Source organism: Bradysia coprophila, chromosome II (genome assembly GCF_014529535.1).
Source record: "Bradysia coprophila strain Holo2 chromosome II, BU_Bcop_v1, whole genome shotgun sequence".
In the NCBI taxonomy this organism is placed as follows: domain Eukaryota; kingdom Metazoa; phylum Arthropoda; class Insecta; order Diptera; family Sciaridae; genus Bradysia; species Bradysia coprophila.
Window position 1 is genome coordinate 4,702,114 of NC_050735.1, and position 18,467 is coordinate 4,720,580.

At 34.9% G+C, this 18,467-nt stretch overlaps 1 long non-coding RNA gene across 1 annotated transcript; it reads left to right on the forward strand.

The window, feature by feature from the left end:
- The first annotated feature begins 17,310 nt into the window (after nt 1-17,310).
- Nucleotides 17,311-18,234, forward strand: LOC119068695. Its single transcript, XR_005086206.1, has 3 exons — nt 17,311-17,559; nt 17,866-17,962; nt 18,017-18,234. It is a non-coding gene; the product is annotated as an uncharacterized LOC119068695 (long non-coding RNA).
- The last annotated feature ends 233 nt before the right edge of the window (nt 18,235-18,467 follow it).

Here is an 18,467-nt window from a genome sequence, read left to right on the forward strand (position 1 = left end):
GCCACAAATGAATAATCCTTGAACTGGTTACGTAGCAAACAGCGAAAACATAAATAAAGACGGGTGAAATTAAATTATTGAATCTTTACAGCCCTCCAGAGGGTTTGTTTACCGATTTCTTTATTTATTATAAGAAGTCAAAAAAAAGAGTGGACAGCCTCAAGGAGTTTCCATACACGGAAATAAAATGAAATAAAAAAAACCGCACAAACGAAAATCAAATAAAACCAGAACAATTTTTCCAATTCCACTTGCCCTCGAGGGCTAAATATAACAGCAAAATTATTATCTGATGATGAAGAAAAAAGGCGAGACAAATATGGTTATTATAATATAAATATATGAGTGTTTCGCTATGTGCTAGTCGAGGGCGATATTTATTATTTATTTAGACTCCTTTTCTCCGGTATTACATGACTTTTACTGTAGTTGATGGTTAAATCTCTATAACATCACACTATACATACGTTAGTATAATATACGAACGACTAAGAGGGAATGGGTGCCGTGTGTAACTCATAGAACATACAAATGCCTGTTACAACACGAGTGTACATAGCGAAATGTTGAGTCGAAATAAATGTGGTTATAAATATTGTTACACTAAATTGGGGGATGAATGTTCATACGTATATATGTGAGTGTTATTTGGTATATGTTTAAGAGAAAACAGAAATTTGAACAGATTGTCCAATTTAGGGTGATTAAATGTGGTTCTACACTTTTGACATTATTTATGAGGAAATTTTTCTCTTTTCGAGTGTTTTATTTGCAGTAATTTTTGTGGTTTTGCATTATTATGTTTTCGGGAGTAATATAATCATGAATGTTAACATGTAACATTTTAAGAACAAACGAATGGCAATGAAAACGATAAATGGCAAAATAAAAATTGTCCATTGTTCGCCAGATAATAAATCGGATGATAATAAACTAACCAATCGTTTGGCGCTACATCATTTATGTAGGGATACATCGCAAAGGGGAAGATACAAATAGGAACTCGTTGAAGAGTTGAGTCAAAATTTTCCTACGTCAAGGACTTCACAGAGACTATTTTTGTGAAACTCATTTTTTAACTCATTTTCCTACATTTTTCCCACGTTTTTCCAATTTTTTTGTAAATTAAGGAAAATGTGGAAAAATCTCGGAAAGTGTGGGAAAATGATTTCCAAAAAAAACAGTGTGTTCATCTTTAGAAAACACAATTTTAGATTTATCGGAGTTTTAAAACTCATCGACGTTCCCAGTCAATTAAGGGATTCCCCAGTATATGATATTTTGGCGCAAAATTTGAACTCACAATGGCGTTTTCAAATTTCGCGCTAAAATATCATAACCTGAAAATACTTTATTGTCTGGAAACAAAGAAGTTATAACAGATGGCGTTGCTGACGCCTCATTAGAGCGCCATCTCTTATCATCATTCTGACTGGGAACATCAATGATTTTTAAAACTCAAAAATGTCTCAAATATGTTCCGAAGTTCCAGAGTTTTAAAAACTCAGACAGACATTGATATTAGTCAATGTTTTTGGTGTAGAAAGTGCTAATTTTTAACACTACACATTCGGCATAAATTTGCTCCTTGCTGCACAACTAATTTGGGATCATTCCTAAAGTATGTCACGCTTGCGAAAGAGAATACTTTACAAATGATTTGATGTACAGAGGCCGCGAAAAATTAAATCATCTACCCAGAAAGGTGGTCCATCATTTTTCGAAATTAGCTACATCAACAATCAACGACACATCACTTATTGTCCGGTATTAAATGTAAAGCTTGGCATAGATATCAATAACGCTGAACTATAAATTCGCCCATTGTCACTTGTCGACATCAAAAGTTAATTCTTGTAAACGAATCGAAATGGCCTAAAATATTGGATTGAAATGAAATCTTTATGCATCGCATATGGTATATTGTTTGTGCCACCACACACCCTTCATAAAACTTCTCGATATGCGCACCCCGCTTACGGTTTTGTTTTGTGTTACAATGTTACAACATTACATAAATAAATTGTGTGTAATTCATGGGTATATCAACAGCAGAGGAGATATGTGACAAAGATAGGGAGTGATTTGAGATTGTGGACCAATAAATTAGAATAGGATTTAGTGTGCCAAATTTGTTTTATATGATAATTGGTGTGGATTATTTTTGCAACAATTTTTGCATGCCTGTTAGTGCTTTTTAAGGGAATCGAAAGGAAGAAGGGAATGCACTCGAGTTGAAAATTTGTCCTAATGTAGATGCAGTAGGGAAAAAAATAATTTACGGTTTTGTAACTAGATTAGAGTTTTCAGAGGCTTCCAGTCAAAAGGCACAAACCCAGACCCAGATCAAAGATCATTTGTTCCGTTTAATTCCTAGGTAGTACATACAAAGGGTCTGATCGGAAATTATAGACCCTAACGTAGGAATCCAAGAAAAAAATCGCTAATGCCTGGCTTGGTCTAACTTCCATAATCGGGGAAATATCACAGTTTTCTGTAAGAAGTCGTTTTAAGGCACTTTCTATCTCAAGATGTTAGAAAGGTAGATCCATATTCTCTAGTGGCAGACGACAAGAACAGTTAAGGTCTATTCTGTGGTGATCGTTAAGTTTGCAGTCGTTCTTAATCGTTCCAACTATTCGTTTTAATTCCAGTCTTCTAAGTTTTCGGAGTTCATTACTCCGTCGAAGAATTTTGCCGTCATGTTGAGCCATATTCAGTTATGAAATCATGCGCCACGAGACAATACGTAGATGTCGCCACTTAGAGAAAAGGAGTATAAATGACATGATCCAACTCATTCCTATGAGGTTGTTGATACAGTCATAGCGAAATAAGATTTTTTCTTGCTTGTTTTGAGCCCAGCTTCGGCTCCGTTACTGTAAAATTGTTGGAGGTCCAATGTCTTCTCGAAATAAGGATCGGGAGTGACTTTTATAGAGGTCTTATTCGGTTGAATGGTTTTTTCGAAGTGAAAATTAATTTTTACTAACATCGTTTGGACTACTTGAATCGACTACTATGAATTTCTATTAAACAAAAATAACTCGTAATCTATGATTCCAACATCCCTCCTCAAAGGTTACGACACTCTAAAATTATCAAGTCCAATAAGATGAGTAAATTTACGTTACTTTAGTGATTCCAAAGATTTTGTGATTGGACAACCATTTTTAGATTTTGCTCGGTCAGTATTACTGTAATCGGTTGCATTCGTCTTTTTTTTTCAATTTTATTTTCATCGGCCGTTTGGGAAATCACGATATCAAACTTCATGATTTCCAAATTGAATTTTCGTTGCTTGTTGTCCTGATATTTTAGCTTGACGACCGTTTGCAATCTCTTTACTGTTTCGGTTCCTATACTTCATATTTACCGAGCACATCTGTAATTTTTGATTTTCTTTCAATTCGCTTGACTTTTTAATCACCGCTTTCTTCTTCATTCCATTAGTATTGCTGTGCTTAATCTGTGTCTTTATTGTTCTACAATTCCCGCGTTTGTTCTTCCACAATTTTTCTTTGATATGTAATCGATAAAGATTGTTCTGATCGACTAATCCCACAGCAATAATTGAACCGTCCTCACGGATATAACATTCGTTGCCGTCGAAATTGACCTTGAAACCGAGTTCCGTCAACTTTCGTACTGACAGCAAATTTGCATCTAGCTCTGGAATATACAGCACATTTCTCATCAAGATTTGTAGAATTTCGCCTTTTTCGTTCGGACAATTTACAAAGCCTTCACCGATACCTGCAGCAAATATAACTTTACCATTGGCCGATTCGACTGGACGATTCATTCCCATTTTAATTTTCTTTGAAGAATTTTGAATTGTGTGTCATGTGGATCGTTACTGCTGAGTCGATGTATTGTGCATCGCATTACCTTCAGCGATTTCGGTAGTACAGTCTTCGCCATAAAACATTTGTACTTTCGGATTTCTTCGTTTTCAGATTCGCTGGAATAGCATTCGACAACTTTCTTCGCCTTATGTGTCTTCCATTTCTGTTTCGATTTCGATTTCTGTTCCATTTCGTCCTCTTCAGAGCACAGTGATTGTTTGAACAAGTAACAATCACGTTGAAAGTGCCCTCGTTTATTGCAGAAATGACAATTGAATTTGTTGTATTCGTTTCCATTCGTAATCTTCTATTCAATGCACTTTCATTCGACGAGAATGATTCTGCTTCTGAACCATTGATTCGTTTGTATTCTTTGATGAGTTTTCCTTTCACCATTTCGAGCGTCAAATTTTTTTCGTCACGGCTTTCAAATGCCGTTATTAACGGATTGTAGTTGTCCGGTAAACTGCATAGCATCAATGCGACCAAGTGTGCGCCTAAATTCTCTCCCAATGCCTCCAACTGATTGACCAAATCTAGTAGAGAATGAACATGTTCTTCCATATTACCATTTGTCGACATTTGCATCCTACACAACCGTTTCAGGAGAAAGATCTTGTTCGTTAACGTTGACTTCTCGTGATGCTTCTTTAATGCGTTCCATGCTCCTGCAGCACTTTCTTCTTTTCGAATGTGGCATAACTGATTATCATCGACCATGAGACCAATTCGTGCGAAAGCTTTTCCGTCCTTTTTCAACCATTCTGCATTTGGTGCGGCTGTCCAGAGTTCATCGTTTATTGTGGTCTAGGCATAGCTTCTTTGAGACAGATCTACAAATAATAGAATATTTCTAACAGGTTTCTAGAACAATAAAATTAATCGAAAAAAAAAACTTTTATTGATAATCCACACCCTTCCACACTCGAATATAATAATAATTTCATATCTCCTCTCGAAATATAATCGTCGTTGTAATATTCAGTTTGACAAAAATATAAAAAGGGGTTCCCGGTCGGTCTCTCTATATAAATATAAATTGATACAAAGATTTCACTCTCCTCGTTTCTATTATATTACATGCATCGTCTTCTTTTTTTCATATCCCATAATAAATTCATTAAATTTTTATCCCCATGAAAAATCATTGATGATAAGCCAAATGTTCGTATTTTTGGGAAAATAATAACATTTTTTTATTATCATTTTCGTTGATAGTCCAGTTTTATGGTCTCCAAATAAAATTCTGAGGAAAATGCAGAGATTATAGATATGGGCGAAAATATTGAAATACAAAGGGGCATGTGCACACGCTTTATCTGCTAACCAGTGTGGATCGTTTCACTTTTGTTGAAGAAATTGACTGTTTTGATTCATAAAGATGACTTGTACAGATAACGAACCTAAAGGACAGTTTCACCAGTCCATCTACTGATCTCGTCCTTAAATATAAAAAAAAAACTAAAATTGTTGTTTTGAGTGACATTACCAACGAATCTATAGGCATCCCTCAACCTATATTCATTGTGAATGAATGGCTGAGTGATTAAGTATTAGCCTTCCATCAAAACGTTCTGAGTTCGATTCAGGGCCTATTGTAAGGTATTTAAAAATTCTAAAATTTTGCAACCGATTTTCGCTTTATTCACTTTACTTTCTTGGTTGTTTTTGATATCATCGAGCTCTATCCAACTAGCTCTGTATCCTAAATTTTCCACTTTAAAATTTAGACATTTTTAGAATGTTCTGGATTCCATAAAATTGGACCTGGTTCGATTCCCATATCATACAATTTCATATGGAATTTGTGTGTATCTAGGCTACATTTAGGCGAAATATCAATTAAACACCTAACTTACCTGCAAAAGTATTTGCATACTTCGAGGCGTGGTTGGAAAATCAAAGCAAGCTAGACTGAACTAATTATTGGCTTTACGACTGTGGGTAAGGTCTCTAAACAAACAGACAAGACAAAACGAATATAGTCATTCCACGTTGTACGTAGCATCTACAACATATTGTCATTCTGCAACTGATTCCTTATTTCCATGAAAAAGAAGCTCTACCAGGCGATATCACATAAATGATGAAAGACACAAAATATTTTATTATTTAAATGGATTTTTAAAATTCTATAAAAATTCGCAATAAAATCAAAAATTCTACTGTTAAGGCTAATATAACTGTGATATATTGCGTTCTTTTTTTACTCGGTTTTTTTTTTAACCCATTGCGAATTCTTACACACATAACTCCCCTCTATAATACCATGAAACAGTCTTAGCACATTGAATGGTTAACGTTTTATTTCCTTTTTTTCTTCGTTGATTTTTTTTATCATTTTCGCATTGCAAAAATGTTCCAACTTGACTTGATTTTCTTTTCTCTTAAAGCAAAAATGGCTGGGAAATAATATACAGTTTTATATGGTAACAAGTGCGAACAAGGGCTTTAGATCTCAATAAATTTTCATTTGGCGTTAGAATTGACTTGAATATAAGTGACCTTTTTATGGTAAATGGAAATCCAACATGTAACTTAAAACACAAGAAAAATGAAATATTAGCAAATTTATGGTTGAACTGATTAAGTTTCACAAGAGAGTGAATGAAGTTCGTTTTTGATTCATGGGTAAAATGGATTTTTTTTTCGCGATGATGAAATGTATAACACCGTAATTATTTATGTTAGATGTAACATTCGGGGTATGTTCAGATTTTAGGTAGCGCCGTATTTTTCCGAAGTAAGAGAGCTGTATTGAGGGATTCTTTTGAAAAACAGCCTACTGAAATCGGGCCTATTTTTTAGAGAAATCATTTTTATGTGCCTAGACGGGGCTTGACCCCTAGAGTACAAAACCACATTTAAAAACATAGCTAACGCCGACCCGTACGAAACACCTATTCGTATCAAAAGCCTTTAATGTGAAACTCTTCATTTCTCTTACTTCATTTTCTTCTCTGCTGAAAAACTATTCTCCCTTTAAAATCACTTACATTATCCACTCTTTGCCTTGTTATCATATACAACTAAATTGCCGGAGGCAATATAGACAGCCCCGTACGAAGACAAATTTCATAAATTCCTATTTAAACAGCTATATACCGCTATATTTAACTATATTTCACTGTAAATAAACATTTCACAGAGGAATATGCTATTATATAGCTCTATATGCCTGTATATAGCTCAATATAGCTGTATATATGTATATATAGATGTCCGTATATGGAATCGCTGAAACCACACACACTTAACACATTATTTCCATGTTAACAGAAACTCTCTAAGTATCATTTTTCCCAAGATATTTCTATTTTACTAAAATCCAATATGGCCGCCGGCAGCCATTTTGTTAGGAGACCGGAAATAGTACCGACGCTTTACATTCGTTAATACCTTTCAAACAAAAAAAAATTCATGAAATTCGGTCAAAATTTACTCGAGATATTGTCAAAATACACCACGTTCACTGTACTTCCGAGTAGCCAGATAAGAGCTCACTCCAAGAGACCTAGCTCACGCTCCGGAGAACATAATTTCATAAATTTTTTTTCCCTGATTGGTACGGTCAATACCTATCTAATAAAGCTAAAACTGACGAAATATGTTCAAATGTGGCCGACCTACAAGCAAAAACTGCTTGCCGCCCTGTGCCTGTTCCACACCAAGGGGTCTAACTCACGAGTCGGTCATCCGATTTCCATAAACTTTTTTTTTTGTCGATCGGTATTGTAAATACCTTTTATTTGACGTATCACTTACAAGTTTAACGTTTAAATGTCCGGAGATATCTTCGAAAAACCGTAAAGCACTTATTGGGCCACAGCTCGGGAGGGGTCGATCCAAAATCACTCATCTTCGAACTTAGCCTGTCTGCCTGCCTGACATTACCAAACGGGAAAAAAAAGAATTTTCAAAATCGGATGCGTTTTACTCAAGTTATCGTGCAGACAGACAGACGGACAGACGGACAGACGGACAGACGGACAGACGGACATTTTTTTTTCGCGGATTTGGCATCTCTAGACAACCACAATAGGTTTCCCCTTACTCAGGGAGTCCAATTCGACGTGTTACAAACGTATGCGTAAACCTATAAGACCCCAGTACTTCGTACGGGTCTAAAAATTCCGGCCACTGTGTCGTCAGTGGGAGTTCAACGAAAGCCGAAAAGTTCAATTTTCATTCCCAGCCGTTGGAGAAAGGCTGACGAGGAACATGGTCGACCATGGTATCATTGGATAGCTGACCTCATGTAGTTACGGGCCAACATGGGTTGTGTGGGTTGTCGATGCAATCTACAGTGAGCAACATCACTTTGAAAAATGACGATTTCAGACTAAAATGGGCGAACTTTGGAGAGTGTTGTAGCTCTTCTGCCCATACGATTCTTGACACATAAATAAATAGTATGAATCTTACAAAGTACTTTATTAGGCTTCACACGGCCTTCGACCTCGTCTAGTGTCATAATTACACATCTAGAGCCTAATAAAGTACTTTGCACTCGATGTCATAAGTAACTATTATGCACAACAGTGCGATCAAAGTGGTGCGTAAACGGATTTTTAAATATATATTTACACACTAGTGCGTAACTTTATGCTTGTAAAAAATGAGTAAATCTATGAGAGTGTGCAAAAGAGATATCTTGACAATAACGGATCTGTAATCTCCCATTCAAGCCCTATTTTTGGGAATTTTAATTAATCCGATTTTTTTTTCTGAATTGTCATGAGTTTCCCAAAATTTCATTTTGATGCTGTCAAAACACCACCTAATTTCTTTGTTTCACTTTTGACTATATTCTAATTTTACATGTAAAATGCAACGTTACCTAGCTCAATATTTTGTCCTTGCTACGTTGCATTTTTATGAAATGTAGTTAGGTTGCCAGAGAGGGTATTGGGACAGTACAAACACCGTCTTCATCACAATCGAACGAACAACCACTTACGTAAGAAACTTACAGCTAGCATGTAGAAGCAAACGATCACTTCGTACGTGGGTACCTGACGAATGACTGAAGTACAAGTTTGTACTTAGGAACCTAAGAGTAAGGAAGTTAATTGAAATGTAATTGTAATGGAATCGATTGCATTGTATCATAGCACTGAACAAAGCACTAGAACAGAATTTTCAAGAGGGGCCTTTGTATACATGAAATTGTTTACAAGAAAAAAGTGCTATACTGTCAAGTAATTAGCCATTCACAGACGGTACACATATCATTATAGTTATGGGATCTATGACTTGATTTGCTCGAAGTATTTTCAACATATTGAAATAAAATCTTTCGAGATCTCCACTCGGGCATGGAAGCTCTGTCTCTTTTCCACAAAACAGCGATCATCCAAGTATTTGCAATGCGACATCAAAATAGCTATTTTGCTGACATGTGCCTAAATGGAAATTTTGCACAATAGATGTGAAAATTGTCAACCCGAGGCGAAGCCGAGGTTGACAACACATCGTATGCGTAAAATTCCAGTTTAGGCACAAGTTAGCAACAAGACTTTATGTACTGTAGCAAATGTACACTTCCATCGAACGAAATGAATATATGCGCGCTACAGTACATAAAATGTATCTGTTCTGGATACTGCACAAGATTACTCATTCAGGCATATCTCAATAGTTTATGTTATGATTTGTAGAAGAACCACTTTCGATGACGAAAGCACAGATGACGTCAAAACGTAACGATGGCGATGCTAGAATATTTCTACACACGCCATAACTACCCTATCGGAATGGGTGGAATAGTAAAATTGGGCAATCAACTTCAATTTAATGACCTTTTCTATAATCAACATAACAGTTGCGAAATTTTCAGTCATGTAGGGGCCCATTATTACGATTACGAGAGTCTAAAAATCCGTTGTAAAACAATGTATCCTTTCACATCAAATGAAAACGGCGATTCGACGTAAGTATTTTCTTTTTACATTTTACTGTTAAACGATCTCGCTAGTGAAAATGGAATCCACAATTTTTCGGAATGAGCAACCTCCATCAAAAAACAATAAAATTGGTGGAGTGAGGCTGCTCATGTCGACAAATTGAGGATTACATTTTCACCCGGGCCCGTACTCTCTTCAATTTATTTAAATTCTCTCAAATAAAATAAAAAAAAGTGAATTGTATACATTATTGTTATTGTGGGTAATAAATGATCCGTCAAGTCGAAAAGAATTCTGATCCTGATGTGAAACATATATACCAAACGTGAAATAAATAATATGGAAAAATCAGCGTATCAAAATCAAGCCATTCAAACAACCATAACATTATACATCAAGAACACACAACACAAAACTTTTTATAGGAAAAACCACAAAATTGCATAAAATAACGACAGAGAAGAAAATAACGAAAAGAAGCACAAAAAAAATTGTGAAACAACAATTTTGTTTATATTTTCTGCTGTACTAAGCATCTTTTACAAAACCATCTCTCTCGTAGATTCGAAATAAATAAAATGCAATTTTATTGTGAAACAATTTGATTTGAATTTTTCTGCCATACCCACCGCATAAATGTTAGGTTGAGGGGTTGGAAATATATTGGACGTCAAGTTATACGGTTCAGAAAGATAAATTTTAAATGGGAAAAATTTCAAAATCGTTTTTTTTTCGCATTGTGATATTAAGCGATGATGAGGTTGCGCTATATTGCTGTGGTTTGCAAAACCTGCATTTAACAAATTACAGACAGCAATTCATCTGTTATCCACATCAAAAGTAAACGATTTCAGCTGTAGATAGCAAATCGAGTTTGCATCGATCTAATTAAAATGTTAGAATCAAAAGAAATTCGGCTATGAATTGGGGAAGGTTAATAAAGAAAATTAAATTCAGTTTCTAAAAACCACTTCGACGCAACGCAAAAAAATCATTAAATCTGCTAAGTCCATTGGTTACACATTGCATCTAACACAAAATCTTCTATTTCATTTGTTCAACTATACGTTGAGATAATACATGATAAGCCGTTAGCTAGAATCGACAGATAGCTAATTCTACGACTTATCCCATGATGGACGAAATTTCATATTGAAATAGCCACAAAGCTATAGAACTTTCCTTAGACATATTCATGGAACTTTGTCTCATCTAATGATGGACCAAATTCATAAGCATCGAAGATTATGTAAGAGAAGCCTAATATATTTCGAACGCTTTTGGTTTATGGTTTTGTTAGTCAGTGGATAAAGAAAAAAAAAGATCAATAAAAGTAACGTTTTAGATACCAATTGAATCAATTAAATTGATCATCTGTTATGGACGACGGCGACAAAAATGAACAATAAGCCCTGGTCAGGATTTCTTCTTCTATATTAGAATTTATGTTTGAAAAAATGAAGTAGAAGATTCCGTATCATCGACCCAGATACTTTGAACGGAATATGTTAGATATTTACCGTGATGGTTACGAAAGGGGTATCGGTGCCAAAAGAACGCACTTTTAAACTACGTAAAAGGTGAACTCGCACACGAAAGTTTATTGCTGCAAATGCTTTTTAGCCATGTCATCGACTTAATGACTCCTTTTACAAAATTTTGGTATCGAAAAATCGTGTGCGAGTTCACCTTGTGTGTAGTGGAAAAATACCGTATTTTAACACCTTGTGCCAAATTACCCCACGCCACGAAAGGTTAGACATTTCTTGTTTCTAAAATCAATAGTTAACATGGAAACATGCTAACTAGTCTGCTTTCAACTACTCAATTGCCAGTGTGAGAGTTCAAACCCGCGAAACAAGTTCGACTACTGGTGCATTTCCAGAGACTGAGTGCCACAGGTATTCTACTCCAACTAATTTCAAGACGTCTATAAAGTTTGTGAAATTAGTAAAATACAGATACGCCTATAACCGGAAGTAGTTTATTATTTTGTTATCTACGCCAACAATTGCAAATTTACATTGTAAGCTCAAACGTCTTAAGTACGCCCAAAGTTCAAAATGACAAGGGCACTAAATGCAATTGTAAAATCTTATTTTGAAAAACAGCCTCGGTAGGCATTTTACCCGAGCACTTAGATATTTAAACTCTTCAAATTTTAACATTTTCCAAAACCCCATAACACCCTGTTCGCTATTGGTTAATTTATTTCTAGTGTTGAATTGTACATCTCCCTTTTACTTGCGTAATTAGAAGACGTAAGATGTGTGCAGGATTGACGACCCAATGGTCGAGGCACAAATTAATGTGCTGTAAGCATCCTTCTTCAGGTCAGTTCGTGTGGTTTAACTCGTTTTAGTCTCCTTACTTCATTTGTAATATCTAGTAACAGGATGGCTTCTACGTTGGTATGGTTTAGAAGTCTCTTCTTGTGTCTTATGGTGTTTTCCCGAATTACGTTGACTACCCATTGAATTTTTAAATCTCTGTGTATTTCCTTATTTGTCACGTAACGATAAGCATTAGTGATCATGCGTAGGAAGTTGTTTTGACTTGTTTGTATTATATCTGTGTTCGATTTCTTAGCACAGCCCCAATTTGTAAATCAATCTTTTGCAATACAGATTTAGTTTAGAATTATATCCAACCAACCAGTACATTTGTCTCGTTTTGTATATCAATTGTTGAGATTTTTGTTTCACATGATGTTTCCAGTTAAGTCTGCTATCTAGATTTAGACCTAGATATTTTGCTGATTCTGCCTGTGGAACAGGAATGCAAAAGTGACATGATTGGATTTTCCCTCGTTGAGTTTAATTTTCCAATCAATAGTCCACTGATTTATTTTGTCCAGGGCATTCTGTAAAAGCTTAACTGCTTCCAACTGCGAAAGATCTGTTGTCATAATCGCTGTGTCGTCTGCGAAAGTTCCAATGAATGAGTCTTTTGTCACAGGTATGTCAGCAGTGTATAAAGTGTATAAGAATGAGAACTTTTCTAATGACACCCCACACGACCATGTACGTTTCGTATACCTCGAGTAATTTCTGTAGGAAAAGTGTATGCTTTCGGTTTTTACACAAGCTTCGAAGAATTTTTTGAAAGTGTTCTTGGCTTCTAGAGTTGAATACCTTTCTGGGCACATATAACAAATTGCACTGGAAAATACGTCCGATTTTGGTCACTCTCATCAACTGGCTCATCCAAAATTTAAATTCTGCACTTACGGAATGAATAGACCTGATTTCGCATTGCATCCAATATTCGATAGTAGACTTCATAGACGATGATATGACTGACCCCTTTCTTATTACTACGTAGATGGAAGCGAATTAAGTGAAATTCTTTCTTCTAACGTTTAGACAAAATCACTGTAATAGATACTTCTATACAGATCCATTAATAACCGGCTGTCTCAAATAGATTTCAAACCGTTCACAATCCAACCCAACAATTATTTGTACGTTTAACGTTAGTTTAACAAAAATAAATTATGAATTCGGAAACATCAAAATTATATCTGAATCGATTTTTTATTACCCAATAATGACCATTCTCGCCGGAATTATATATTATTTTTACAGTTTAATACTCTTCGACATCCGTTCTGGTTCAAATCCAAAATTGTACATTGAGATTATTTACAAAAAAAAACTGACTGAAGAAATAATAACAATAATAATATCCGACTCGTCGATAAGTCGAATAAAATTCATTTTTCAGACCAAAAATTAACTCAATTAAAATTCTCTTGTATAAAAGCTGCTGTGTGTTGCAATTACTTCAGTCGGGTTGATTAAGACATAAAGTTTTAAATTCGCTTTTTCGAAGGAAAAAAAGTCGACTGTGAAGTTATTTCAATAATTGATACTATATCGTGTTACCGTAGAACCACGCCAGGTAATTGAATGTAACGTTTTTTTTTATAACTCGTGACACATATTAACCTGGTCTATGAAAATATATCTGGCATAACGAAGTAGCTATTAGCTTTTACAATTAATTTTATTACGATTATGATTTGAATAGATTCAATGACTTTTAATGAGAAGACTGATTTGAGAAGGTAATTTGACACCGTGTGTGATGTCAGGAAAATTGGTTGCTTCAGTTGATCACAGTTTTATCCATAATTAGCGACCGTTAGCTGAAGTACAAGTGCGCGTGTTGTACTTGTCTTCCACTATTATAAAAAAAATCTTACGAGAGATACTATTTGGTGAAAGCGAGTTCGAACTGAAAAGCATTCATGCTATTATTATGACTGCATGTAACACTATGTGATGTCCACTTGTAATTAAATCGACTTTTAATGAAAATTAAATAAATGAATCTCAATCTATTTCGAATTGGAAGATGAATTGGTACCAAAATTAGCAGCGCCGGACTGGCTCAAAGAAGCCTTTCGGGCGTTGTATGAAGAAAGTTTTCAAGCCCTTCGTTGCCCTTTATTCATACAAAAATCAAAAGGGCCCTTGGGAATCGCCTCGACTGAGATTCATCTATTTATCACATTAGTACATTACGTCCTTGTTTGGAGATTTTTATTTTGCCGAGAGGAAGGTTTGTAGCCCGAGCTGAAGGCAAGGGCTATATTCCCTCGTTGCAAAATGACAATCTCCAAACAATTACCTAAGGTATTTTACTTGCGAAGCAAGGTACTGCAAGTAAAATACTATTATTTCCATGATCATGTTTCAGTCCAGTTCTGGTTTCTTCACGTTTCTTCAATCCACTCTCTCATTCTCATCCTCAATTTATCTGTGTTTCTTCTAATATTTTCAACATGAGATGACACAAAGCATACAAAGACAATGCAATCTATTGAGCATGAAAATCAAGATGCAAGTATAAAGTGGAAGTCAGAAAACGCTAATTAAAAAAATGTTTAAAATGTCCAATTTTCTGCAAGTGAGGTTACGTTAGATGCATTTGTTGAGCTCGATCAAAGCACCTAGCAGGGTAATAGAAAAAAATAAAGTAGTACTTTAATCGAAGTATGCGAATATTTCCATACCTTTTTTTTCATAATGTCATTGCAAAATTACCATTAAGGCTGCTAATGGTATTATTGGTATCAAAATACTACTCTATTTGACGTGTAAAAACCTCTATTACCCTGCTAGGTGCTTTGGCTCGATAGATTTGGTGAGAATTAAATAAAAAATGAGTTCGTCTAAGGGTCAAATAAGCGAAATTGGTATATCCTACGTTTTGCATGGACAGACCATATCTGGTTTATGCGTTCATTGCCGAATTGTTATTTTTTAAATTGGCTGTTTTAGTCTAATAGATCATTGTCAATGTCAATTGAGATGTCAAATTGGCTGTCATTTTCACAAAGCCAACAATGTTACAAAAATTTATATGGAGCTGTCATTGTTTGAGGCTAGCTTTGTGAAATTGACAACTCATTTGACACTATTTTGAGATAAGAAACCGTTATTTGACACTGATCTATAGCCTTGCGCTGTCGGTGAGTTCTACTGTTCCATTTAGTCCAGTGCCAAATCGCAACGTTAAAAAACTTTGCAATAAATGCCCTTTCGATTGAATATCAAATGTCAAATATACTCATACTCATCTGTTATTGACAACTACTACAAAAAATTAGCGATGGTTTTTAGCTAGTGTTCCTTTTTATACCAAGACATAAGTTTACAAAAATGAAGTAACAGATTTTCTAATGTGGTTAAATGTGGTTCTGTGGTTAAAAGCTTATGAAGAAGTAATAGATTTAATGAGTCCATCGTGGCTCTGTGAATAAAAAAGGTTAACTGCAATCACAAGGAGAAAACAATTACATAAATATTGCCCACTTTCATCCAACTACATTCACAATTGCAGTAATTTTTCCGTTTTTAGAAAACGTTTTGCTTCCACACCGAATATAAAAAAAGAGAAACAATAAGCACATAACCCGCACATTACAGATAATTACCCTAACAAATTAATTACAAAACTTTTCCAAAATGAAAAACAAATGAAATAAAATGCTGAGGACATGAAAGATTCACCCTCCGAATATTCAATCTACGCCAATAAAGTAACGTTATCTCGCCAAAAGATTCGTTTCCATGACAACTAAGACGTACGGATTTTTCACTGCGCTTATGCTATCCGAAACTAAAACATTACATGCAGACTTTGTGGTTTTCAGTACACACCATAGACTTTGGAAATCCAAAAAACAAATAAAATTTTCATGAAAGTATAAGGGGAGAAAATGGGAAAATCCTCTGTGTTCGCGGTTATATATGTGGGGATGTGTAATATATTTTCGTGTATATAGATATGTGTACAGACAGTGAATGTGAAAAACGTTCAAAATGGAAGGCAGACCATAGATATTTTTTGGCAATGCTATGGGTAAATTGAAGTTAATTTAAAAATAAAGAAGACAAATGACATTATATTATTGCCGTTGTACAGATATGTGTGTATGTGTGCAGAAGAACCGACGTATTTTTGATCAACTTGGTAAAAATGTCTTGGAATAGATTGGTGAGATATAAGGTTTCCATTTAACACATAGAAGGAAATCAGCAGTACAGCCATTTGACAAAACATAACCAGTAAAACACACAAACATATTCGAATCTCTACATCCATAACGGGAAAATCTGCTTACTACATGGAAATTGATTGCAAAAAGGAAAATAGAAAATATAATTTTGGGATGTTGCGTATTATACTGAACGCTGTGTATATATATGAAAATGTTTGTATATATAACGGAATGTGTATGTTTGACTATCTATAGATGTGTGTACAGGAAAATGATGTCGTAGTAGAGATGAGAATGATAAACGAAGAGAAAATGCGAATAAAAAGTAGAAAATTGTAATTTAAGAGGGTGTTTTCTTTAATATGTCCTATCATTGGGAAATCAAGTAGTTTCTCGTCTATTGATTGTTTGAGGGGTGCGCTTTATTGATTTGTGTATTACAAGAAAATGGAATTTCATGAGCTTTTCGCATTTTCATTCATATAAAATATTTTGTGATGATAGGACTTTTGCTGTTAAAGTTTTCCTTTTATTTAGACATCTTCAACGATTTGGGAAAACATTTAACAGACGTCAAGCATATCATTAGCTTAGTTATTGAATATATTACTTGATTTCTAAGTATATTGTCATCAGATTGAAAACAAAATCTTTTACTTCATTTGTTGAACATGAGTTTTACTATAAAAACGATGTCGGCTGGAGCTCATTGATAAAATTGTATCGTTACTGTGGACAACGAATGATTTATCCGTCCTTAGAAGGCTAAGCTGTTCCACTGTTCATGATTTTCTGTACTGAATTCCCTTTAATACTTAAGATTCTCGTAAACAAAATAACAGCAAAAGGACTACCAAAAACACACTTCTTTAATGGTTCTTACTCAATGGAGAAATAACATTAAGGAAGAAGCATTGTTTGTTATACTTCCGCTTTACATTGACATCGTAAACAAAATCAAGCGCAAGCCAAAATTCACACCACAACATTAGATTTTATAACTAATTGCACATACAGAGAGTGACTTGAATATATAACTTTTATTTAATTTTTTGGCACTGACATTCAACTTGACGTGAGCTGCACTTATTTTAAGAGATGCATCTCAGTTGCAGTTTTTGCGTCGTATTGTAAGGTACTAAATGTACTAACTACGATACGCAACGAGAAAAATTCAAATCGCTTTGTCATAGAGCTACTAATTATTTCCAAAAAGACCTGATTGATCATGGGAAAAGATAAAGGAAAGGGTGGCGCGATAGGTGGAGGTAATCCAAATCACGCAACACAAGAGGTTAGTGATATTAAAATTGAGTCAAGTGTTGAGTATTTCGGTTGTGCATAGAAAAATCGTAAAACATTTAATGAAAGATCCTTTTGTAAGACAAAAGTCTTTAATAGAAGATGTTAAGTTGACTGCGGTTAGTGAAATGATTCGTAACTGAATTCTGCTTGAAAAGTAGAATAGAATGATAGGGTTCGATAGGGTTCGTGATTTTCGTTTATCATTTAGAACCAAGAAATTCTGTCGATCCCTTAAAAATTGTTGAAGCGTTACTATGTACATTAAAACTAATTCTGATTTTCTATCTATTGACAGAAAAGTAAAGGTGGCAAAGGATCGAATAATAAAGCTGGTGGAAATTCTAAAGGCGGTAACAATAAAAACAGTGGTGGTGGAGGTGGTGGAAAGAAAGGTAAATCAAGTTTGATGATTTCGCGTGTAAAATCTAATTTTTTATGTTTGTCAGGTGGGAAAAAGTGACCAAGTGATGTGCTAGTCGGTTAGAAGTAATTTAACGTAAGAAACAGCAGAGTCACTGAACTAATAAAACATTTCAATTGAAGGTCGTAAGATTTCATACCTTTTAATTAAGCTAACTTCGAACTAAACTAGCTGCGTAAGTTGTAACCTCAACGTCATATCTCGATTGTATATTTTTTAAATAAAATGGAATTCAAAATGATTCGTTTCTTGTTCTACTCATTTCCCGATTGTTAATTCCACAGTGTAACACTGTGGAATGTTGATGCACCCACATCACTTCCGTCTATTTTTCTTCATTCCCAACTGGATTTAAAGCTTCTTTGAGGTGAGAATAGGTCAGTTCCTAACGTTGCACTACTTTTCAGTGCTCATCCTTGCCCCACAGTAGTGCAACGTTAGGAACTGACCTATTCTCACCTCAAAGAAGCTTTAAA